Source organism: Crocuta crocuta, unplaced genomic scaffold (assembly GCF_008692635.1).
Source record: "Crocuta crocuta isolate KB4526 unplaced genomic scaffold, BGI_CrCroc_1.0 scaffold134, whole genome shotgun sequence".
NCBI lineage: Eukaryota > Metazoa > Chordata > Mammalia > Carnivora > Hyaenidae > Crocuta > Crocuta crocuta.
In genome coordinates this window covers 3,694,976-3,722,633 of record NW_027530183.1, presented here as the reverse complement: position 1 = coordinate 3,722,633, position 27,658 = coordinate 3,694,976, and the positions used below count along the sequence as shown (strand labels likewise).

Below are 27,658 nucleotides of genomic sequence, written 5' to 3'. Positions count from 1 at the left end.
CGACCCTCCCCTGCTCATGCTCTCTCTCTCTCTCTCTCTTTCTCTCTCTCTCTCCTAGAAATAAACAAAAATATTTTTTAAAAAATGTAGGAAGCTTATTGGGGATTTGTCATCCTCTGGGAGCTAAAGTTGATAATAGGAGGTGCTGCTACAGAACTCAACTGATTGTTGCAGTGGGAATGACAGGATCCCAGAATAGCAAAGCTAAGTGGTGGCACTGAACCCTTAGACACAAGAAAAGCATAATTAACATAATGGGCAGCAAGGACAGAATGCTCTTATTTACAAAGATCAATGGAGATGGCGAATGAGAAATAGAGTTCCTAGAGGAAAGATAAATGAACAGCCACTAAGGATAATCCTTAATTTAAAAAAAAAAACAAAGGTGATGAAGAATGAATGAGTGGAAGGCTGAAGTCAGCCCAACCAAAATCATGAATCCTTGCCCAATTTCCAAACCTGAGCCAATTCTCAGACCCAGAATTCACTCATTGAAGAAGAGGCTGGATCTACATTAGGAAGGATTATAAAATGCCATGGAAAGTGTATGTAGCAATAATTCCCCAAACCTTCCCCCAAAGGACGATAGCAATTCACTCAGTTAATGATACATTGGAAAAAGAGAATAACCAGATCTCTGGGGAGCTATTTCACACAGGATCTGACTTCACACTGATTATTTGGTGATGCAAAGTGTCATTATGGAGATGAGGTGGTATATGAAGTCCTGGCCAAGTCATCTCATGGTTTGCATTCACATTGCACAAACAACAATATTAATTCATAGTCGTGACCCCCAGCTATAATTCTCCTGTTCCCTATTATAATGAGGCACTTGGGAAATTCTACAGAGCTTCCCTTTAATTCACTATACTGCTGATATCATATAAATCAGACCTGATTAGCAAATAAATGACAAGTATTCTGGGTGCCATAGTAAGATTCATGTGCTCCAGAGAGTGAGAAATAAACATTACAAAAATTCAAGGGCCTATCTCATCAGTAAAAAAAAAAAAAAAAAAAAAAACTTAAGACTCCAATGGTCTGAAATAGTTCAAGTATCCTCTTCAAATTAAAGAGAAGTATCCACCTCACCAATCTTATCACTAAGAAAGAAGCACAATACTTATTAAGCAAATTTGAAACTTTAATGCAGTATAGTCTGCATTTGGAATATAACATCAAACTATTTATTGGGTGATAAAGAAGACTGCTAGATCTGATTTGGTCCCAGGGCAGAAGAGCGGACATACAGGCAGGAATGAATGAATGAATGAATGAATGAATAAATGTCTTTATGTTTAAATGTCTTTATGTCTAAATGTTTACAGTATCAATCAGGTCGATCCTGAAAAAGAGCAGTAAGAAGAAATTCCCCCAATGGGAAGAGCTTTGGGCAGAGCACCTGGTCATTCACTTTGCATGGAGAGAGAAGTGACCAAGATAAGAATATACAGTTTCTCTGAGGTAAGTTTGCTTAGCTGGTTAGTCAGAGGCCCACAAGTAACAAGATTGGTAAATCATGGACAAGAATGTCAAGAGAAGAGACATGTAGGACTTATAGGAATTGTCACAAAGATCTTTGTACTACATATGAATGGCTCCAAGAGAGCAGCTATCACAGAATAAGTGCTAAAAAATGAAGTGGACAGGATGACATTGCCACTAGGATGTCAATGAACAACTGCAGTTGGCCACCCCAGTGCTGGCACAGGGAGCACATAAACAGAGTTCATAGTAGCAAGAATGGAGGCTATGCATTCATGACTACAACAGCACAGGCTCCCTCTAACCAAGGTTGATCTACCTGCTATCACTGAAGACTGTCCAATACATCAGCAACAGAGAGAAAAGCTAAGCCTCCAATACAGATCCATCCCTCATGGATACCAACTAGACTAGTAATGCAAAATTGGCTACATCAGGTCCCTTCCTTCCCAGAAAGAGCAAGGATTTATTCTGACCAGGATTAACAGGTATTCCAATTATAGAGTGAGATCTCTCATAACATTGTTTCTGGTCAAAGAACCCATTTTATGGGAAAGGAGGAATGATGATGAGCCTATGATAATAAAAGTCACTAGTCTAACACATACTTCCACCATCCAAAACTGCTGACCTGATAGAACATGTTCCTTGAAGATACAGCAAAAGGCCAGTTTAGAGGTGACACACTATGAGGACAGAATACTTAACCAACAGAGAACATGGTATAATCATTAAACCAAGAGCTTTTATTTGGTGCTATGTCTCCAAAGATAAAATATATGGGAACAAAGGGGTAGAACTAGCTGTATTCACAATCACTCCAGTGACCCACCTGATGAATTTGTGCTTTCTATCCCTGAATCTTTAGATACTATCAGTTTGACTCTCAGTGGGTACTCACTTCTACCAAAGCATATATTAAGAGCTCTGCTGAACTTAAAGCTATAGTTGCTGTCTGTTCACTTTGTGTTCTTTGTGCCAAGGGACCACAAACAGAAACATTAATATACTGGCAGGGAGAATTAACCCTGGTCATCGTGAGGTTAAAATACTATTGCTACATAGTGAGGGCAGGTAGAATTATGGATTGATACTTAGATACAATCCACAGAACATCTTTTAGTATTCCTATATCCAGTTTTAATTCTAAATGGGTAAATTCAAGAAATTTAGTTGGATAAAGACATCATAATCAGGAGCTCAGACTTTCCATAACTGAGGGTCTTGATCACTAAAGTAGGCAGGCCATCTACAACTGAAGAAGTGCTAACCAGTGGGGGGGGGAGGGGAGGAGGAAAATAGAATGAAAGGTAAAAGCAAAAGATAATGAGTAACAGTTACGGATCTGGGGATCAACTGCCACAACAGGGGCTGTGGTTTATCCTACTATCCTTTCTCATATAGGCATTTCCAGAAATAGGGTCCAACCAGAATCTTGGAAAAGCTACACTTAGATAGAGTGAGGTTAATATGAGAAGCAGAGGATTTCATCAGTGCAAGGGAAGACTGTATCAGACACTGTTGATGGCTCTCTCAGATCTCTGGCCTCCATTGACACCTCCATCCCTTAACTGTATAATTTCTGTTACCGACTCACAGTTGCTTCTTTCTCTCAAGAATTTCCTGTGGGGGCGCCTGGGTGGCTCAGTCGGTTAAGCGTCCGACTTCAGCTCAGGTCATGATCTCACAGTTCGTGGGTTCGAGCCCCGCATTGGGTTCTGTGCTGACAGCTGACTCAGAGCCTGGAGCCTGCTTCAGATTCTGTGTCTCCCTCTCTCTCTGACCCTCCCCTGCTCATGCTGTCTCTCTCAGAAATAAATAAAATATTAAAAAAAAAAAAAAGAATTTCCTGTGGGCAATAGGGGCTTCCTCCCCAACCAGGACATTAGTCACCCTAGAAATCACAACTAGAGCCAACCCACAGCTAATAACTGTCCAGTACAGAGATAGAGCAGGCTAAGCCTCCTTTCCTCAAGATGGTATCAACCTTTCAGTTCAATTAATATTCTGGAACTCCCCTGGGATTAGGTTGGCATTAGACTTCAGCTGAGAGCACATTCATGCCTTGCTTTTCTTTCTTCTCCTGTACTGATTCCTTCACGCTCTCTTCTGAGAGTGCTCCTGCAATAAATCACTTGCATAAGGAACTCCATCTAGGGCTCTGCTTCTAAAGAACCCAAACCAAGTCACTGTGCCTCACTTTTCTCAACCAAACCTACTATTATTATCCCTTTGTTCAGAGAAGGAAATTGAGAATTAATTACAAAATTCTTGGAATATGCTTGGCACATTAAATGTTCAGTAAGTGTTAGCTATCACTAATACTTCCTCCAGAAACTTTATGAGAAAATAATCTGTACTTGCAAAATTTAGAGTCATAATCCTTCATTAGGCTCAAAGAAATTATCTGTCTCATTGTATTCTCATAAGAGGGATAAAAAATGCTCAAGTTCCCAGGTCTTTTCCACTATGAAATATAGACTTACCTCCAAATACTAGCTGTGGTACTTGTGTCCCATTTACCCAACCATTATTCCTATGTAAGTGACCACAAGTAAGCAATTACTAAGATTCCCCCTGATTTACAAACTTTCAACACTAAATTTTGTCTTAAATAGTTATAGATACATATGAATAGTGATCTTAAAATAAGATAAACAGAGTATGAGAAGAATAAGTAAAAAACACCCTTAGATATTGTCCATCTAAGAAATAAATCTCAGTAATTAAAAAGGATTCTTTTTGAAACTCTAAGATTAAATTTGCCAATCCTTTAAATGGCAAGGATTTACACTCACTTATTGAACAGTTATAATATGCCAGATTTATCATTTATCTATCCCTGTGTAATAAACTACTCCAGTCAGTAACTTAAAATAGCACCCATTTTACTTGTTTACGATTCTATGGATCAACAGTTTGTAATAGGTTCAGCTGGATGGTTTTTCTTCTGGTCTCACATGAAATTATTCTGATCAGATGTGGTGTCTGGTGAGAGTCCATTTCTTAGATCAAATGTCCTCTCACTGTGTCCTCACATGGCGGAAGGAATAAGGGATTTCTCTGGGGCCTCTTTTCTAAGGGTACCAATCTCATTCTTAAGGGGTCCACCTTCATGACCTCCCAAAAAACCCCACCTCCAAATACCATCACACTGAGCATTGGGATTTAACATGAATTTTGGAGAGACACAAATATTCATTCTATAGCAACTGGGCTGAGTAGGCCAATAGTCCTCCTTCCCTTTTCTCATGATTGATGCTGGCTGATGGTTAGGCCTCTCTCTCTACCGGGTCTCTCATTCTCAAGAAACCTCCACATGGAAGTCAAAGAATTTTAAGAAAATAAAAACAAAAACTCGAGATCCCTTGATGCCTCAACATAGAAGCACCACAATATTATTTCAACCACATTTTATTAGTCAAAGTAAGTTTGAATGCCAGCCCAGACTCAAGTGGGAGTTGTGTGGGTGGATAGATCAGGGAGAGAAACATCATCTCTGTATCAAAGGAATAGAAAATCATGTTACAAAGAGGCATCAATAATGGAGATGCAAACAACCATCCACCTATCACAGGTGGATATATGCAGATATTTTACACATATTCACTATGTTATTTATCTTCGTGTTAATATTGTAAGATAAGGATTTTCAGTCTCACTTCACAAATGCAGAAATTGTGGCTCAGGTTTGAGGTCTTATTTTTATTTCTGGATTATTTTATTAAAATCTCCCCTAGCCTACCCATATGTTTCAATCAAATTGATGACTTTTTATATTAACCACTTTAAAAGTGGAAAGTAGACCAATAAATAGAGCTCTGTGAGCAAAGAAAGACATAGCAGGAATTACACATCATCTCTTTCCCATCTGTGGTCCAGGGCCAAAATATCCTCATAGTCTGAGACTTTTATTAGGATAAATAGCTGATGGATTTGAGGTATTAATAACTACAAGGCCATGACTGGGCTGGGCTGGGCCAGTACCAAATCTCCAGGGCAAGGGAGCATTGAAGGAGTAAGATTCACCCTTGGTATCACCTACACTAGTATTTTTAAACTGAGGTTCATGACACATTAATGAGCAGTGAAATCAATTTAGGGAGCTACCACTAGCATTTCTTAAATGAGATGTAGCAAATTACAATAGAAGAGAAACTATTGTAATGCCACCACAGCACCCATAGACTAGGGCTAGAGTTCAAATATTTTAGAATGTAGTTCCAATAGCTCCTGTCAACTAGAAAAGGCTAGCTCTTCACTAGCGTCTTTTGTTCCATCTGTTACATTAGCTACAGAGATTCAGAGATGCTTATTGGGTTCTGATGATTATTGCCTTAGTTGGTTAATAGTACTTATTTGGCTACAATCTTACTAAGCTGAGCCAAGTTCAACTAATATTAGAAATAAAGTCTTCTTAAAGCCAATACAACATTATCTCAGGGTCACTGGGCATTGTAAATTATATCAGATTCAATATGTGGGGATCAAGGGCTGGCTGCCCCAAGATGGGTCACTTTGGCATGAAAATTATTTTGAGTTAGGAGCAATCAAAGCCCAGCTGATTCAGGAAAAGCTCTTTACCTCCCCCTCAACTGCCTGAATTTTCATTGGAAAGAAAAGCCTGTGCCAGAAAGAGAACAATTAAGAAAGACTCTACTTTACCCAAAAACTTATTTGTATAAGAGGGCAACCTTTATTTTCCAAACACCATCTCTTACCTTCCTGCTAATAATCTTCCTCCTCTTTGTATAACCATACCCCTATCCCTCTCCTTAGCTCAACATGTCATATAAGCCTCTTGTTGCCTGTCTTTGGAATTTTGTGTCTGTGTGGATTCCCCATACATATGAAACTAAATTTGATTTTCTCCTGTTAATCTGTCTCGTGTCAATTTGACTCTTAGTCCAGCTACAAGGATCTTGAAGGGCAGATATGATTTCTTCCTCCCCAACAATATCCAACATCAAACTTAGTGATAATATAATAGGGAAATATAGGATAAAATAGGCAGAGAGGGAAAGATTAAGACCTGAGGTCCTTGAGTGAGGAAAAACACATATTTTGGAACAATGCCAGCAGCATTTGACTACAGCAACCAACCCCTCTTGAGGCATAAGGTCCCTCTTAAGAATGTAATAGACAATGTGGAAACTAATTTGACAATAAACTATTAAAAAAAAAAAAAAAAGAATGTAATAGACATCACCTACCCCCACCCCCCCAACTAGGTTCCCCTCAGGAATTTGACAATAAAAATACCTAGCTAAACCATACAACTTATGTTATACGTGGGACAGTATGACCAGTCTGACTCCTCACACAATGGAGTCAAGCCAATCAGGAGTGGACAGCCTAGCACCTAGAGTTGTCCAGCCAGTAAGGGTAGAACCTGAGAAGGAACAAGAGGGACAGGAAGAGGGTACTGACCAGAACCTTATAAAACAAGGACCTTTGCCCACAGTAGCAGGTATTCACATTCAAATGCCCCTTTTCTGTAAAGAGAGCTTGCCTCCTATTCTTACTTTCTAATCTTATACTCTAATAAACTTTTGCCTGCTCCTCATTCTGTGTCCACCTCTCCTTTTGTTCATTCTTTGAAGTAGCAAGACAATGAATCCCAGGCATTCAGGTAAAAAAAATCCTGCAATAGTAAGATTCATACCAAATTCTTCTTAGGGAAAGAATCACAATATTTTGTTTCAAATTTGTGTACCAAAGCTAAAACCAACTTTCCCTTTTCTTTACCATTCAAGATGAAATAATCTCATAGAAAACTTTCTTAAATGTCCTATTCAAGGGGGTCCTGGGTGGCTCAATCTGTTGAGCATCTGACCCTTGGTTTTGGCTCAGGTCATGATCTCACAGTTTGTGAGTTCAAGCCCCATGTCAGGTTCTGAGCTGACAGTGCAGAGCCTGCTTGGGATTCTCTCTCTCCCTCTCAAAATAAATTTTAAGAAAATTTAGAAAAAAAGAAATGTCCTATTCAAGTAAGGAAGTAGGAGAGTTCAACAGTCATTTCTACCAGCTAAAGAAATGTAGAGACAGAATACTACCCCTCTTCCCTGAATTTTGTACTTACAGCAATCTCAATCATTTTAAGCAAAACCAGACTCTAGATATAAGTATAAAGGGCTCTGAATAACTCCTAGGTGGCCAAAATGAAAGTCACAAAGTCTAAGAGCTAAATCCTTTCAGTTTTATTAAGATAATTTTTACCCCCTTTGTTTTTATTGATTTCCCAATTATAGCACATCTGAAATTTACAGGGAAAAATTGCAGTTAGAGGCAAATATAGTGATAGCAACCAAAATGGCAGCTAATAGCCCACTGAGGTAAGAGAGAGGAAAATTATCAAAAGTCTGTTTAGAGGACATCAAAAGCATAGGAGTCTGTGGTCATTTCATATAAGCACCATGTAGCCTTTTTAGATGCTATTATAAGTTGTATCTTCTTAAAATTTCATTTTCTAACAGTTTTGTTGCTGGTATGTAGAAGCAAATTTATTTATTTTTTTTAAATGTTTTATTTATTGAGAGAGAGAGAGAGAGAGAGAGATACAGCATGAGCAGGGGAGGGCCAGAGAGAGAGGGAGTCACAGACTCTGAAACAGGCTCCAGGCTCTGAGCTGGCTGTCAACACAGAGCCCAATGCGGGGCTCGAACCCACGAACCGCAAGATCATGACCTAAGCGAAAGTCGGAGGCTTAACCGACTAAGCCACCCAGGCACCCCGAAACAAATTTATTTTTATACACCGGCTGATGTGGGAAACAAAGGCAGAAGGAAATGGGAGATAAAATTAAATTTCCTTACAACCTGCAGCCCACTAACAAATACTTGAGGCAGCAGAATATGAGATTTCTCCAGGAACTCCCTACTGCCTTAATGTTAACACTTTGCTAGAGGGAAAAACAACCTTAGCGTGACAACAGCTAAGCATCCAGGATCCTGTGAATCTTCTTCAGCTTATAAAAACCCTTTTGGAAACTTCTCTTTGTCTTTACCTCCCCCAACTCCCAAGTACATAATCAATTTCTTCTCATAATCCCTGGGCAGCTCTTTCTGCCCATGGGTTCCATCTCTGTGCGTTAGTAAAATCACATTTTTTCACCAAATACATCTCCTTATTGGGGATTCTCACCCTCCCTCTCTCTGCCCTAACTCCGCTGGTATTCTCTCTCTCTCTCTTCCTCTCTCTCTTAAAATAAATCAATAAACTTTTTAAAAAAAGAAGCTAGACCAAAATAAAAGTATATGCAGAGTGATGCCACTTATAGAAAATTAACAAACAGGCAAACAGATCTATGTGTTAAAAATTCAGGACACTGATTACCTTTGAGAGGGAATTAATCACTGACAGCATAAATTGGAAGAGGAAGTGCTTCTCAGTGACTAGAAATGCTCTCACTCTTTATCTGGCTAATATTTTCACATTGTGAAAATTCATAGAGCTGTACACTTACACCTTATTCATTTTTCTTTATGTATATTGTACTTCAACAAATATTTTTACAAAAGAAAAGATTAGGTAAAATATTGTTTTAAATGTGTTGTGCATTTTATCTCTGTGGTGATCAAACTATAGAGTACAAAACCGGAAGTTGTGTTAGTTCAAGTCCTGCGAGAAGAAGCTGCCAACACAAGATTAAGCATGCAAGGATTTTACTCAGAGGAATGCCTGTGTGAAAGCAACTGAGTAGGAAGCCAGGGAGCCTGAGAAAGCCATAACCACCATGCAAGTCTGACTTGAGTGGAGAAAGAAAAGAAAGTTGGGCAGAAGTTGCCTACTCACCAGTATAATCTATGAGAGGTACAAAAGGGCCACTAGGGAATCCCATGACGCCAGAGCATGGACTTGTGCTGTTATCCCTGCCATGCTCAGTCACTGGCAAAGTGCAGCAAAGGATCTCAAGCACAGCAGCTGGGCCCTTCAGTCAGTCACTCTCCCCTACGATGGAAGTGTACAATACACTTTCCCATGGCCACTACAGACGCTTCAGCGTGGTATTTTCTTTTTCCTATAAAAATAGAATTAAAAAATTATTAATTTAAAATTTAAATAAAGATTTTCATTCACTTTTAAAATTTCCACACAGTGAAATTAACTCTTTTTGACTGACATTTCTATGAGTCTTGACAAATGTATACAATCATATACAGTATTTTTCAGTTCCCTCACCCTAAAAGTTCCCTCATGATACAACTTTAAAGTCTCCCTCTCACTCCAGCCCCATTTCCTGGCAACCACGGAATTGTTTCCTAGCCCTATAATTTTTCTTTTTCTGTGAAATAAGTGAAACCATATATTATGTGGCCTGTTGACCATTAAGGAATATCAGATTAAATCATATTCCTACATGTGTCAGTATGCATATTCATTTTTTAAATTTCTGAGTGCTATTTCACTGCATAAATGTACCACTCTTTTTTATGCATTCGTCAGTGGAGGCTATTTGGGTTTGCTTCCAGTTTCTGGAAATTATGGGTAATGCCACTGCAAAGATTTGCATATATGTTTTTGTGTAACAGAAGTTTTTATTTTCCTGGGTAAATACCTAGAAGTAAAATTGCTGAGTCATCTGATAAGTGTGTGTTTAATGTTAACAGTTTTCCAAGCAGCTCTACCATCTTTGCATTCTACCAGCAATATGGGATGGTTCTGGTTCTTCTGCATTCTTAGCAGCACTTAGAATTTGTCTATTCATTTTTTATCCATTACAATCAGTGTGTAGTGCTCTCATAATGTATATGTCCCTAATGACTCATGATGTGGAACACCTTCTCATGTCTTTAGTTGCTATTCATATAACTTTGGTGAAGTGCCTGCTTAAATCTTTTAAGTAGTTTTCATGGATTAAGTACATAGTTTAATCCTTGAAAAAACATCTGGTTTTTAGCCCCAGAATTTCTAGGTTCAATTTTTTTTTTCTGAGTTTCAAATGTATATTTTTACTCATGAATAAAAACAAAACCTTTACAGGAGATCTTTTCACCTCTCTCCAAAATGTAACTCTAAGTGGGACTACACATTCATGTAACTTTCACATTCATTTAGTTTGCAAAAAATAACTATTTCAGGGTATTTAACCACCAGTGCAGCACAGACACTGAACAATCAAGGGGTGGACCAGCCCTAGACGAACTGCATAGTCACACCAGATACATGAACAAATAGTAGCCCTGAGTGACCAAACACATCAAAAGCTTCAAAATATATATGTTTTTTGAGATGTAAACTTCATATTGAATAATTTATTTTAAGGAAATAATCAAGGATACATATAAAGATATATATTTATACACATACACATACCAACATATACATGTACAGTCAACACAGTGTTGTGATATAAGAATGTTGAGGGCTGCCTAAGTGGCACAGTCAGTTAAGTATCCGACTCTTGAATGAGGCTCAGGTTGTGATCTCACAATTTGTGAGACTGAGCTCCACACTGGGCTCCATGCTGACAGCACAAAATAGGAGCCTGCTTGGGATTACCTTTCTCTCTGCCCCTCCCCTACATGTGTTCTCTCTCTCTCTCTCTCTCAAAATAAATAAATAAACATTAAAAAGAAAAAAAAGAATGTTGAACATAATCTAATAGTGTGGCTTTGTTGAAATAAAGCATAACGTGTTCATACAGTGGAGCATCATTATAAATGGTATGGGTCTACTATACAAAAAGAAGTATTTATGGGAAATCTCTATGAGAAAAGGCAGATCAAAAAAGATATTACTGAATGTTTCTATTTGTTTAAGAATGTATATACATATGACTGTGCATTTGAAAATACTTAACACAGAGTTAGCACTGATTATCTGTGGATAAATGTAATAAGTGGTGCTTTCCTCTTTGTATTTCTGATTTTCTATAATGAGTATTGCTTTTGTAATGGAGACGGAGGAAGGAATAAAAGCAAATCATTACAGAGAAATACAAACATCATATTTAATTATTAATAGTGATGGATGAATCATTAAAAAAAAGTTAAAATGTGTTTGGTATATTTATTAAAGAAAGCAGATTCATATTAAATATTAAACTATTCTATTTAGTTGACTAAGTTTCATTTATATAGAGAAAACTTCATTCTTCAGAGCAATGCCAGATAAAGGATATGGGGTGCATTTGTGTGTGCATATTTGCATGCACACACCATGAATGTGTACGTGCCTGACTATGTGTTTTACAAAGTAAAGCTGGGACTTCCAAGACTTTTTCAGTCAGAGAGAATATCTGACCTAGATAAGGTCATGTTCTGATTCATCCTAAGGACTCCACAAGAATTACTAAAAAATATCCTTATTCTTATTTTGCTACAGGCATTGAGTTCACAAAGGAATTTATGCTTTGACAGTTTCTTCCTTTGGTTTGAGTCAAAAAGACCTACTTTTATATTACAGTTACAGAAACCTTTTAGCCACAAAGCACATGTCCCAAAAACATGCTATTTCACAAAAGAATTTTTGGGCTTCGAACTGTAGCTTTCCTAGTCCATATAGCTGTGTAGATTTCTTTTCACTTAAAGCTACAAAGTTAATGCCCAGAGGGCTTTATCTTCTTTATTTTTTTTTTAAATAATCTCAGGCTTACTGACTACATGGAGCACAGAACGAGCATTTCCCTAAACAGAAGGTATTTTCCAAGTTATTCAAATGCACTGTACTTTCCAAAGCAATCTTAAGCAAGATAACAGCAATCTGATATACCATAAAGACTCTAATAATTTAGAAAACATGGACTAAGTTGTCAATCAGATCAGAGGCACCACCCACACTAGACGACAAGGAAAAATCAAAAGAGAAGACATACAAGCATCATTCAAGGAATATTCTGGTTCTTTCTATTGTACCCATTGAAGGCTCTTCTGCAGCTTTCTGGTATTTTGTTAATGAATAGAAACAGTAATAAATTCCACCAGGAGCTTGAAAAAAAGATGTATTTCTAGGGACACAAAAGGAAGTCTCCTTGTGAGTTATTATTATGGAGACAAAAATCAAATGCACTCAACAAAAATTGTCACATTCCCTGGAAAATGCTAACAGAAACCAAATCAGACTCTGACTCTTCCAGAACAAATAAAACTAATGCTTTGTTTTAACATTTTATCATTGATTAGTTAATCACTAAAAGAAGAAGCATTAGTGGCATTTTTCAAATAAAATGACAACTAGAATAAGGAGTGCTAGCAGATATATTTGTTCTAATTTGAGTTGAGTATAGTAGAAATTGTTGCAATAATAACCCACATAATGTCATTTTTAAGTTCATCCAAATTCCTAAATATTTCTTTTTTCATATTAACTTTTCTTTAAATTTCTATTATAATTTTTTAAAATATATTATAAATATAGAGAGGGCATTGGGTAGCTCAGTCATTAAGCATCTGACTTTAGCTTAGGTCATGATCTCATGGTTCATGAGTTCAAGTCCCATACAGGGTGAGCTTGAGCCCCTCATTAGGTGAGCATGAGCCCTGCTTCTCTCTCTCTCTCTCTCTCTCTCTCTCTCTCTCTTTCTGTCTCTCTCCCTCTGCCCCTACTGAGATTCCTTCTCTCTCTGCCTCTCCCTCACTTGCACTCTCTCTTAAAAAGAAAAAAAAAAGTATAGGTAAGCTAATTTAACCCTCAAAACAACTACCAGATGAGTATTACTACTGTCTCTATGTCAAAGCAAAGAAAATTAAAGCACTTGGCAGTTAATTAGCTTTCTTAAAGGAACGCATAATTAAGTATTAATACTTTGCTGTATTTGCTTTGAATCTTTTGTTCTTTTTGAAAATAAAATATTACATACAGATGAAGTTTCTGTTTTATCCCTCACTGATTCAATTACTCCTTATATCTCCAAAGGAATCACTATCCTAAAGAAGGTATGTACCTTTCTGTTATAATATTTTACTTTTATTACATACATATGTATCCATAAACATCTAGCATTATTTTGTGTACACTATTCTACATCTTTTTTTACTCTATGTTTTTGTGATACTGCCACTTCAAATCATATAAATCAATACATTCATTAAACTGCATTATAGTAATCTATTATATTAATATAACAACTTAATTATTCCTTTTCTTAATGACAGATGTTTAGGATGTTTCAAATTTTTCAATATTGAGACAATGCCCCTGAACAGAATCAGTGCCAGGGTAGAAAAACCTGAACTGTAATTAAGTTTGCTGGAGAAGTACTGGGACAAGTCTAAGAGTTAAAACTCCAGGGAGAGTCATTTTAGGGGACCCCATACATTTGTACACATTAGCCTTAGGACCTTTACCAAGTTCTCACAGTGAAGATTGAAAGAAAATCCTCTCATGCTTTTTACAGGAGGAGGAGTAAAGTAACCATTTTTAAATTACCAGAGCATTTTGGGTTTTTTTTGACAAATGCACCCTCAGGAGAAATTAATTTACCAGACTCTAAACTACTGGGGTTTTATCATAGTCTCATACACATGGGCAAAGGGACTACAGCCACTCAACCCCAACTCCAGCCCCTCCAGTCATCCTGCCCCACCTAGGGCAGGGGGGAAAGTTGAGATACCCCTGGGAAGTTGACAGACCAGGGGTGCAGGCTCACTAACTGACTGAGACCTAATCATAGGACTATAGAACACTTCCCTTCCCCCATACTTTACCACCCTACTGCTAAAGGTCTATTTATAGGAGTTCCTTTTAACCAGTATATCAATGTCCATCTTTTTAAAATGTAACAAACACAGTTTGAAGAGAAGGAACAAGCATCAGAACCAGATTCAGATACAACAGGAATGTTGGAATCATCAGACTATGAATTTAAAACAACTATGATGAATATGCTAAGAGATAAGAATAAACAAAATACAAGAATAGATGGGAATGTAAGCAGAGAGAGAGAAATTCTAAGTGTCAAGTATCACGCAATGACCCTAGCTATCATCTTATTTGAAAAATGCCACTAAAGCTTCTCCTTTTAGTACTTAACTGATGAAGGATAAAATGGAAAAACAAACCATTCGTTTTATTTATTCTGGAGGAGTCAGAGACTGATTTGGTTTCCATCAGCATTTCCCAAGGAATGTGACAATTTTTGTTGAGCATGTTTAATTTTTATCCCCATACTTTAAAAATTCACAAGACTTCTTTTTGTCTCTTGATTGAAATAAAAGTTACTTAACTTTGGAAAGCATCCGAAAAGAAATGCTAGAAATCAAAAACACTATAAGAAATGAAGAATGCCTTTGATGGCCTCATTAGTAGAGTACACATAGCTGAGGGAAAAATATCTGAGCTTGAAGATATGTAAATAGAAACTGAAAAGTAAAGATTAAAAGACTAAGAACAAAACAGAGCATACATCTGAGAACTGGGGAACAACAACGAAGTGTGCAACATATATATAATGGGAATACCAGAAGGTGAACAAAAACAGAAAGGAACAAAAACAATATTTGAAGGAACAATGATTGAGAATTTCCCCCATATTAATGTCTGGCACCCAATCACAGCTCCAGGAAGCTCAGAGAACACTGGCTAAGATAAATGCCAAAAAACAAAAAAACAAACAAAATTCACACCTAAGTATATCATATTCAAAACAAAAAATTAAAGCTAAAGAAAAAACTTGTTATCTGTCAATTATATTTCAATTTTTAAAAAATAATAAAAAGTAAAAAATCTTGAAAGAAACCAGCAGATAAAACACTTTGCCTATGGAGAGGAACACAGGATAAGAATTACATCTGAATTCTCTTTTGAAACCATGTAAGCAAGAAGAGAGTGGAGTGAAGTATTTCAACGGTTAAAAGGGAAAAACCACCAAAATAGAATTCTGTGTCCTGTGACATTATTCTTCAAAAGTGAAGGAGAAATAAAGACTTTGTCAGAAAAATAAAAAATGAGGGAGTATGTTGCTAGTAGATCTGATTTGCAAGAAATGTTAAAAGGAGTCCTTCATAGAGACAGAAGATGGTACAGGTCAGTCACAGATCTATATAAAGAAAGGAAGAATACTGGAGAAAGAATAAGTGAACATAAATAAAAAGTTTTATTTTTCTTAATCTTAGTGAACCTAACAGAAAAGTTCAAAATAATAATATCAACAATATTTTCAATGATTCTTTATAAGTGAAATGATGACAGGGATGATACAAGGGATGGGAGTGAGGAATTAGGAATACTTGGTATATTAGAGTTCTTCAGAGAAACGGAACCAATAGGAGATACACACACACACACACACACACACACACACACACACAAACACACACACACATCATACACACAATGAAGGACTGGCTCCCACAATTATGGAGGTTATGAAATACCAGTATCTGCCCATCTGCAAGCTGAAGACCCAGGAAAGCCTATGGTGCAATTCAGTCTGAGCCCTTAAGGCCTGGAAGCTGGGGCAGCCAACTGTGTAAATCCCATCTGAGGGTAGTAAAAGATGAGCTATCTTAGTTCAATCACTGAGGCAGGGGGAGAAAAGGTAAATTCCTTGTTCCTCCAACTTTTGATCTATTCAGGCCAAGAGACTGGATGATGCCCACTCATATCGGGAAGGGCAATTACTTTATCGAGTCCATCAATTCAAATGTTACTCTTACCTGGAAACACACCCTCACAGACACATATCCAGCAAAAAACGTTTAATCTGGGCACCTTTTGACTAGTCCAGTTGAGACATAAAATTGACCATCAGATTTGGTTAATATAAAGTGCTTGCAGTACCTGCGAAGTGGTACAGTGTTATTTGAAAGTGTACTTGAATTTGTTGTAACTGTATACTGCAAATGCTAGGGCAAGCCACTAAAATAGTAAAAACATGGTAGCAAAGCCGATTTCATAGATGCCATGGGTGTCAATTGCCACATTCTTTAGAAATTCTAAGATAAAATATTTGAGAATTATATTACTGATACATCTAATAAATTTTTTATTTAAAAAATTCCAGGGGCACCTGGGTGGCTCAGTAGGTTTAAGCATCCGACTTTGGCTCAGGTCATGACCTCATGGCTCATGAGTCTGAGCTCCACACTGGGCTCTCTGCTCAGCATGGAGCCTGCTTCAGATCCTCTGTCCGCCTCTCTCTGTCCCTTCCCTGCTCATGCATGTTCTCGCTCTCTCTCTCAAAAATAAATCAACATTTGTTAAAAAAAAAAAAATTATTAAAAACTTCCACTGTGAACATCCTTATGCATGTTTCCCCTGAAGACATGTGGATTGGAACTGTCAAGTCACAGAGTCTTCAGGGGCATCTCCCACTCTGCTAGGCATGACCACATTATTCCCCAAAGTAGCTGTACCAATCTGCCTGCACACCACCAGCAGTTCCTGCTATTGCTATCCATCTTCGTTGATCCTTCTTACCATCAAACTTTTAATATTGGAGTGTGAAATGATAATAACTCACTTTAATTTGCCCTCCCATAATCATCTTTTCATGTGTTTGTTAGCCTCAAACTTCCTCTTCTATGATTTACCTGTGCATATCTTAGCTCATTTTTCTATCAGTTTGTTTGCCTTTTTCCTTACTGATATGTAAGAGACCTTTACATGTCCTAGGTAATAACTCTTTGTTGGTTCTATATGTTATAAATAAATATCTTTTCTCAGTTTTTGGAACTCATCTTTTCACTTATTTATGATGCATGTTAAATATTTATAACATGAACTCCTTACAAATGGAAGTATGATGCAAAAACATGCTGTATAAACCAGGCCTCTGAATTACTCCTCCCTGTGTTTACAGCTTTTGTTATTGCTATATAATTTCTTTTTCTTTAATAAAGAGCATATCTGCATAGCACACAATTCAAAATACACAAGATGATAAATATAAATAAATCTTCCTTCCTCTGTTCCCCAAGACATTCAGTTTCTCTCTCCAGATGCAAACACTAGTGCTAATTTTTTTGTATCTGTGAAGATAGACCTTATATTTATAAGCATTTATCGATATATTCTTTTTTCTACAAAAATGATATGCTACACCATTCTATTCCTTACAGTTTTCTCATAAAACATGCATCTTAGAAATACATATATATGCATATTTCCAGACAATAAATAAATAAATAATCCAATTAAAAATGGGTAGAGGATCTGAGTAGACCTTTCTACAAAGAAGACGACAGAAAAAAAGATACTCAACATCACCAGTTATCAGCGTAATGCAAATCAAAACCACAATAAGATATCATTTCACACCGGTCAGAATGGCTAAAATCAGCACAAGAAACAAGTGTTCACAAAGATGTAGAGAAAAAGAAACCTTCATGCACTGTTGGTAGGAATTCAAGTTAGTACAACTACCATGGAAAACAGTATGGAGGTTTCTTAAAAACTTAAAAATAGAATTTCCATATGACCCAGTATGTCCACTACTGGGTATTTAGGCAAAGAAAATAAAAAACACTAATTCAAAAATATATAGGCACCCCTGTTTATTGCAGCATTATTCACTAGTCAAAATATGCAAGCAACCTGAGTGTCCATTGATAGATAAATGGATAAAGAAGTTGTGGTATATAAATCTTAATTCAAAACCACCAAATGGTGATCATTGACTCACATTTTTCCATTACATTTCTTTAATTATATCTCAATTTAACATTTTATAAAATGAAATTATGGGCGGTTGGGTGTCTGACTTTGGCTCAGGTCGTGATCTCGCAGTTCGTGAGTTTGAGCCCCATGCCAGGCTCTGTGCTGACAGCTCAGAGCCTGGAGCCTGCCTCCGATTCTGTGTCTCCTTTTCTCAAAAATAAATGAATGTTAAAAAAAAAAGAAAAGTGAAAAACTAGGAAACTTTAATATGGCATATAATCTAATTAAATAGTTTTGGGTATACTAAGTACAGTGGACTCTCCCTAACATGACCTTCAATAAGTCATCATGTCTGTACACAATCCCCTCAGTACAAAGGAAACTATGGTTTGCTTCTTAGTCAACAGAATATGGTAAAGGTAGTAAGATAATCACTCCCTTGATTAGGTTATGTTGCATGGCAAAAGTGATGGCATAGTCACTCCTATGCGGTTACATTATGTAAGACTGTCTTTCAGACTGGAGAGAGAGAGAGATTCTTCTGTTGACCTTAAAGAAGTATGCTGCCATACTGTAAAGAAGCCATGTGTCAAGGACTATGAGAGGCCTCTAGGAACTGAGAGTTATCTGGTTAATTGCCAGCAAAAAAAATGGAACTTCAGCCTACAACCTCATCGACCTGAATTCTGTGAAATATCACAGAAGCTTGAAAGATGACCCTGAGCCCCAGAAAGAAATGTAACCCAGCTGGTCCTTTGATTGCAATCTTGTAAAACCCTGAAAAAGGATCTAGCTATAGTATTCTTGAACTCCTAATCCAGGAAACTGTGAGATAAATAACCGTGTGCTGTTTTAAGCCTCTAAATTTGTAGTAATTTGTTACAGCAACCATAAAAAACTAATAAACTACACAAATCCTGTCCCTGAATATTACAACTATAAACAGTAAATAGCTCATAGTTTAGTAAATTTATGGTGGCACTTAGTCCTGAATGAAATATCAGTATAACATAGTTTCATTCTCTCTCTAAATTTACAGTGCTGTGAATAGGGAATTTCAGAATATCCTTTAGACACTCCGAAGCTCAAAAGTTCAACATAACTCTTTCATACCACATGTTTCAAAACCTAAGCTAAATATTATTCATCAGCATTCAGAATTTACCTAAGTTGAAGTATTTCTAAGTGTGAGTCTATTTGAAAAATAAAAGTATTATTTTAATTTTAATTGAAAAATTGGGGGAGGGGGACTGAAAGTCTTATTTTAGAGTAATTGCAATGCTTCAGTGATCTCTGCTTCTGCCTCTTCAGATGCTCTTGGGATTATAAAATCCAGTGATTTTCTTTTTTTATGATCACAGACAAAATCACAATAGCCTACCTATAGTTATAGCTATGGCAAAGCCAGCTTTCAAGAATTGCACACAATACAGCTATATGAACACTTACAACCCAGCAGATGCATTGAAATTTGACATTCAATGTCTCAGTTTTAAGATAAATTGTTCCATCTCTTTTAAATAGAATATTAAAATGTTGGTTTACAAATAATATGTTGGCCGGCCAAACCCTTTTAATGCTTGTGGTCTTAGAACTCAAAAATAATTCTATCAAAAGTTATTTTCTTTTTCTTCTCCCACACACTGTAAGTATCTATGAAATTAGTGTCTGATGTGCTATTGGATGTAAATCCAGGTGTGTTACTTACCCTCAGCCACTCAGAGAAAAGGATCAGCTGTAGGGAGAGGGCAAGAAGGAAAGAAAAATTTCCCTCCCTCTTCCCTTTCCCTAATTCCCATTTCCTCCTTCCCTTCTGCGCACACACACACACACACACACACACACACACACACAGAGAGAAATCTGAAAACTTCTTTCAGTTTGTTTCTGATATTTATTGAGAATAATCAGAGAAAGTTGGCAGAGACATTAAATTCAACACACCATAGTGAAGAATAGCGTCAGAGAATTTCCTATAAGCTGAGTATGCCTATCAAAGTAGCTTGGGTAACAAATAGCTTTTTAATTAATTTTAAAAGCTAGTTGTTTCAATATATAACTTGAGACACCCTGAAAATATCTGTGATCCATAAAAATACCTTTTTGTTGATCATGTTACCACTGAATCTAATTAGATCTTCCTTCATTTGAATATTACAAATTTTCAACTTTAAAGAGTCCTTTATGGTTTTTAGTAACAGGGCAGACTAAGGTGTACAGACTCTCCTCATGTTACCAACATAACAAAATGCTGGATAAAATATAAGCCCCAAATTAGTTTACATACTTGGATAATAATGACAAATTAGGAAGGTAAATCTCAAGTACTTGAAATGAAGCAGGAACTCAATGTCAGAGATGTAAGTAAAGAACAGAAACCATGGATCTGGAGGGAATGCCCAGGAATGATGGCACAGAAAATCAAGTCCTGAGACAGGCTTTCTACATGAAAGGAAGGAAACCTCCGGGGAAAACAAACAAGCAAACAAAATAACAATAATAATTTCAATCTAGACCTCAAGTTGAAGAAAAAAGTACCCCTTGAGTAATTAAAACCCCAAGGCTAAACCATACTTGGATAGATTTCTGAATTTAAAAAAATATATTTATTTTTTAATTGGCATAGACATACACAAATAGACAAACAGAACCTGAAAGAGATGGCAGAAAGAGATCACATATACATGGGAACTGGATATATGGCACAGATCATATTAAAAATATCAGAGGAAAAGGGATACAATAGCCAATGAATGCTGGTAGGCATTTTGATTATCCTTAAGAAAAAGTAAAATAAAATAGGCCCACTGGGTGGCTCAGTCGGTTGAGTGTCTGACTCTTGATTTCAGCTCAGGTCATGATCTCATGGTTGTGAGACCAAGCCCTGCATTGGGCTCTGTGCTTAGGATTCTCTCTCCCTCTCTCTGCTCCTCCCCTGCTCATGCTCATTCTCTTTCAAAGTAAATAAACTTTAAAAAAAAGAAAGAAAAAACAAAATAATCTTAGATCTCTATCTCACACCATACCCAAAACTACATTCCATATAGATCAAAAACATAAATACAAAAATCAAATCTTTCAAAAAGTATAGGAAAATATTTTTATGCTATTTGAATAGGAAATTATTTCTTAAACACATCAATCATAAAAGGCACGAATCACAAAGAAAGGGATTGAGAAAACTGGAATGGTAGAGTGCACCACTGTGAACATATTTGCTGCCCCTCCTACCAGATTCAACTGTGGGAGATCATATATCCTCACTCTATGTCACTTGTTTTGGCCAATGAAATGTGGGTGTGTATATAGTGATGTGTGCCACTTGCAAAGAAAAGTTAGAGAGACTTCTTGTGGGTCTACAGACTCTTTTCTCTAAGCCAACAACTGCAGGTCCAAGATAGAAGCTGTGTCTTCATCTGTCGTATCTGAAGTGAAGATATGGAGCAGACAGAGCCTGACAACCTATGTGAATATGAGTAAGAAATAAACTTTTGTTGCAGTAAACCCTGAGATTTGGGTTTTGTTATCAGAGCATGCTTTAACTTAAGCTGACTGAAACACTTAGCTACATTCAAATATAAAAATGCTGCATACATGTATACATACATATGTATATGTGTGTATGTATATGTAAAAGATACCACAGGCAAAAGATTAGGTATCAATATTTTCAATGTATATAATCAGCAAAAACATTAGTATAATGAAAACATGAAGAAGTATCTAAAATCAATAATTAAAGCAAAACAACTCAAGAGAAAAAGGTCAAAGAATATGAATAGCTATATTGCAAAAATAAATAACTAAATGGTCAATAAATATACTAAAATAAACCCAACTTCGTTACTAATCAGGAACCAAAAACTGAAACAAAAAGATATACCAGCTCATGAACAACAATATAGCAAAAACTTTAGCCTAACAATATAAAGTAATACAAGAATATGGAGCACAAGAAATTTTCATAGACTGCTGGGGAAGAGGGATGGATATAAATGAGCACAGCTTTAGAGAAACAATTGACAGTATAGTGGAGCTCCAGAAACTCCACTCCTAGGTGTACACCCTAGGGAAACTCTTTGATATGTACACAATCTAAAAGGTAGACACCAAAAAGACTTTATTGTTTGTAATAGAAACAAAAAGTTAAAACACCCTGCATATCTATCTAGGGAAGAATGGATTTTGAAAAACTGAATATTCCAATAGGGTAATACCATATAATAATTAATAGTTAAAATAAATGAACCAGAGAGAAATGTATCAACCTGTGCAGATCTCAAGATTCACCACTTAGTGAAAAAAAAAAAGTGAGGTAGATATACTATGGATACAAATATAGACATAGATATAGATGTAGATAGACATAAACAGACATATTTCATAGATACCACTGAGTAAATGTAAACTCATCAAACAATACTGTGGAGTGTGTGTGTGTGTGTGTGTGTGTACGTGTGTGTGTGTGTGTTTGTGTGTTTAGTGGATCATACATTAGCAGCAAAGTCTAATGATATAACAAAAAGAGATATACATGGACCTTAGCATAGTAGTTAACTTTGGGGAAAAAAGGAAATGAAAGAAGTTGCAAGGTTTCACTGTATCTGTAATATGTATTTTTAATTGTTTTTGAAACAAATATGGTTTAAAATGTTGACATTTGTTAAATAAGGGGGTAAATAGTAACGATGTTGAGTTTTACTGAAGCCCTGTTATACTGGAAAACAGGGATGGTTGAAGAAATCTCCCCACCTATCCTTTTGTGTGTGGACAAAATGGCTTACTGCAAAGAACCACTGGTCCCCATGTATACCAGATAAGACTCACAGATGCCCCCTTGTTTATCTTTGACATAGTCATACAAATTCTTTGCCTCATAAGTGATTAGCTGAACTGCTTGTCCCAAGTGAACAATCAGAACAAAATACGTGTTGATTCAACTGTAGTTAAGCTTCTCTCCTAGCCCCAGGTCCCTGAACTTTGGCAAGCAGACAACTTCCCCTTCACAGGTCCTTCTCAGAACAGACTGGCCTCAGGATAGGATGTTCTCTAATCTACTAGCCAGTTCTGCTAGTCTTTCATCCCATTTCCCCACCCCATTACACAAAAAAAGTCCTCTTTCGCCTGACTCTTGAGATGCCTGCACATCTTATGGTCAAAACATTCTGTTGCAATACTCCTTTGCCCTATCTTGCAAAAATCCTCTCAAATAAAGCCTCTCGTTACTAATTTTGGATTTGTTTTTATTTGCAGTCCAGATATATGTACTTTTTTGCATTTTTAATATTTCATAATACAAAGTAGATTTTGAAGAACCCTTATTAAATAGAAAAAATAATTGATTAAAAAGTCAAAACAGTTGAGGGCACCTGGGTGGCTCAGCCAGTTGAGCATCCCAGTCTTGATTTCAGCTCAGGTCATCTCGCAGTAGTGAGATATAGCCCCGCATTGGGCTCTGTACTGTGTATGGAGCCTACTTGTGATTCTCTTTTCCCCTCTCTATGCCACTCCCCAACTCCTGCTCACTCTCTCTCTCTCTCTCAAAAAAACAAAAATATGTTTTTTTTTAAAGTTGAAATAGTTGTTTTTCAAAATGTTTTGATTAAAAACAGCCAAGAGGATCAAGTCATATCAACTTGCTAGTAGATGCAGGATTAAGAATTCCTGATTGACCAGGCTTGTCAGAAAACTAATATGAAATAGAAATTAAGGAACTGAGAATGTTAAATCTGGGAAAGAAAAGATTCAGAGAGCAGAAGCTGCCTTCAGATATACAAAGGATTGTTATATGGAAAATGGAATAGGAAATTTCTTTGCGTTGCCATTAAGTAGAAGTGTGATTAAAAAAAAGAAAAAGAAAAAAAAAGTGTGCTCAGTAAACAAAACCTTTAGGAAGACTTCAGCACAATCTAATAGAGAACTGTCTAATAGAGTTGTCCAAAGAGAGAATGGGGATACCTTGTGAGCCATGAGCACCTCACCAGTGCCAGTGTCCAGACTTGATCTGTATAAACACTTAGAACAGAAGTATTGAATAGTTATTGGACCATGTAACCAGACAGCTTCTGGATTCTATGGTTCTGTCCACTGGACAGAGAGCACCTGAGCAAACTTTATCTTAAGAATCAGGCCATCATTCATTGCCAAGATTTTCCAATTGCCAATAATTTCCAGTCTCGTTAAACACAAGTAGCAGGAAGAAGATAGCAAATATCTTTCTTTTTGGGAGATATATGCTTTAAGGATTTTTTTGTTAAAGAGAAGGAGCAAAATCAAAGCATCAATAAGTACAGAAATCATTCTTTCATCAGGATGGGCACATAAAAAGAAACCAAAATAACTCTCACTCCCAAACACCAGATGTAGCTAAGCTTCTGTCTTTAATGGTACAGTATCCATTTTAGAGCTCTTATAAGACTAAGTAAACTGTAAAAAAATAAATGTGAACTCTTCACCAAATTATGTGATGGCTGAATGTTAGGACAATGAGAGGCTTTTTCTGAAAAAGTCATAACAGGAAACTGAATGACTATATCAATCAATCCAACATAACCTAGACAATACAAGATTCTGTAATAGCAAAAGAAAATGACAGCTGATAATAAAAGTTAAGCCATTCTTTTAGACAAAGGAAAACACTGTTTTGCAGATTTTTCTGTCAATTATTTTCATATTCCAGCCTCCATGACCGTGAAAGCCACACAAGGGGTATAATTATATTTCACAGAAGCTGTTCTTGTTTTAAATCTGCCCTTAATATATGGCAGCCAACAGAGGAAATTATATTTAATAAGACATCTGGCTTCTAAATGAATATGCATCCCATTTTTATTCTAAAATAATTCTAACTGGGTTTGTAATTGAAACATGAAATTGATGTCATTTGGAATTTCCTGTCCCAGAGAATTATATTTACAAGGAAAATACCAGAATATTTTCATGGTACAAGATTATGCTTTTATGACAAGTCTGTATAGATATTTTGACATTAACATCTTCTAGGAGAATTTAATTTCTTTTTATTAATGAGATTATGTTTGCTTTGTCTGAAATGAATAACAATAGGATATGTTTTATCCTATGATGTCTTTTTATTTTAATATTTATTTCCTAATCTTTTTAATCTATTTGTTTTTTCCAAAGTTAGTGGTTTTACTTATACCTGCTTCTGTTAAATAAAATTTCTTCTGTTTCTGTTTCATATCCCCTATTTTTCTCCCCCTTTCCTTTTCTCTCATCCTGTATCCTGTTCTTCTTTATTCTATCTTTGCAGCTGAAAGGCTTCATAACTGTGTGGTACCAAAGGACAAAACCAAATGTTAGTGGAAGTAGTTACTTTGCATACAGAAAATTCTCCTTTAGGGAAAGACAAAAGAAGATTAAAAAATTTATCACAGAAGATAGTTAAAAGATGAGGTGACAAAACAGTAAAAGAGTATCAAAACAAACCAAAGCAAAAGTCAGGCTACTGAATATCTAGCAATTAAAGTTAGTGGCTATTACATTTTCAAAACAAAGCAACTTACAAGATCTATTTTTACTAAAATACTTACTGATACTTTATTACTAACTAAAAATTAAAATATTTGGTACTGACAGTACAGATGCAAGAAAAATTTCATATTATGGGGAAATTATCACTAAGAAAGATTATTTCAGGTATGATCTATTCTTGCAAAATAAGAGATTAACTCGTGAACATTGAATCTAATGAAAGTCTATACACAAAGCCATCTCTTCTCACAATAATTGGTCTCTCATGTCCCCTTAAAATTATACATACAGCTATTCCTGAGTTTATCTGAAAAATAAAAATACACTTATAATTTAAAATATTATATGAAAAAGGTTGTTTCCCCCAAATATAAAACATTTTACCACATTATTTCTGTTATCATATATGTTATAATGTAGATTTTATGAAGATCAAATGGAGTATATTCATTAGCATGTTGAAATGCAGCTGGTTCAATTAAAATGCCTGAATGAGGCTTTTTGCCTGCAGCAGAAATTGTTATATAATTACTATAATGCATCTGCTATATTTTTATTTTTTTAACAAAGATGAACCCAGGTGATTTCTGGATAACTCTGTAATAAGAATCAAGAAGGATAATTGTAGAAACTAAAAATGTAAATACAATATGTGGAACTCAGAGTAATTCAAGAATTTTGCCTTTGAATAAAAGTAGTCAACTGTTTTTCAAGAGTTTAGAGATTTTGTGGTAGTTATTAAGAAAATTTCATAGAAACATTCATCAAAAATAAACCAATTGTCATAATAAACAATGTCATAATAAACTTACTGTATGTATCAAATTGAGTACAGGAAAATTAAATTAAGTTCAGGAAGACTCAAAATTGAGTTCAGGAAGTTGAAGTGCATTATATATATACATATATATATGTATATCAGCTTCTAATTTCAGCTGTTTTTAATCTTTAAATTGATGAATGTTCCAAATTAAAGACACTTCCTTTTTAGAAAAACAGAACTCAGAAGTATACAAACTTGTCTTGATAATAGGAGTTTACTTCATTTCATTTAAGTACTTTTTTCCAGTAGGCTAATATTATGTCTTTTACAATCTTATTTTCCCACAATGTTTTTAATCTAATAAAAACAACTCTAAATGTATTTATGAATCTTGTTAAGAAATCATCAAATACAATGGATTAACAGGTTTATTGAATTATCCATTTTTGAACATCTGAGAGGAGTGGGTTGGCATTTTACTCATACAATGAGGTAAAAAATAATTATAGACTACAAAGAACAGATAAAGTTGCAGAATGGAAAACAAAGTAAGATTCAGAAACATGTAGGGGTGCCTGGATGGCTCAGTTGGTTAAGTGTCCCACACTTGACTTGGGCTCAGGTCATGATCTCACAGTTAGTGAGTTTGAGCCCCACATCAGGTCCTGTGCTGACAGCATGGAGCCTACTTGGGATCCTCTCTCTCCCTCTCAATCTGCAACCTACCCCCCTCCCTGCACCTCCTGCCACTGGTGTACACATGCTCTCTTGCTCTCTCTCTCTAAATAAATAAATGAATAAACTTAACCTAGTACTTTAAATAAATGTGTAAAACATAACACAAATAACTACACAGGGAGAAAATATTCCTTGGAAGTTTTCAGGGAAATCATGTCATATCTGATTTATTTATATTTGGTAATGTTAATACTGTTTAGACGTTTTATCTAGGACCTGTGAAAACTTTGAAGTCTTTCTAAAATGTTTTCCTTAGAAATAGTGGCCTTAAAATATGTTGAAACCACAAGCATTGTATTTTTACAATGGAGCCAAAGTGGCCATATTTTAAAAGATATTACATATCAACTGTAGATGTTACCTTACAACAAGGCAGTTAAGTTTTACAAAAAAAAGGAAATGAGTGAACCACTATGTAACTTTTCTTAATTACTAAGAATTCCACTCAAACTAGAATAAGTATAGAAAGGTGTTTTTTTTTTAATTTAAAAATTAAAAATAGAAGTATTTCAAAGAGGGGTGCCTGGATGGCTCAGTGGATTAAGCATCTGACTCTTGACTTCAGTTCAGGTCATGATCTCATGGTTCCTTAGTTCAAGCCCCATGTCAGGCTCTGTGCTTACAGTACAGAGCCTG

General features: G+C 36.0%; 1 long non-coding RNA gene across 1 annotated transcript in view; it reads right to left on the bottom strand.

Moving 5' to 3' along the window:
- Positions 1 to 9,419: 9,419 nt before the first annotated feature.
- The window catches only part of LOC144232301 (uncharacterized), a 130,205-nt gene continuing 111,966 nt past the window's right edge, over positions 9,420 to 27,658 (bottom strand). The window contains exon 3 of the long non-coding RNA XR_013335359.1: positions 9,420 to 9,508. This is a non-coding gene — a long non-coding RNA (uncharacterized LOC144232301). The remainder of the gene's footprint in view (positions 9,509 to 27,658) is intronic.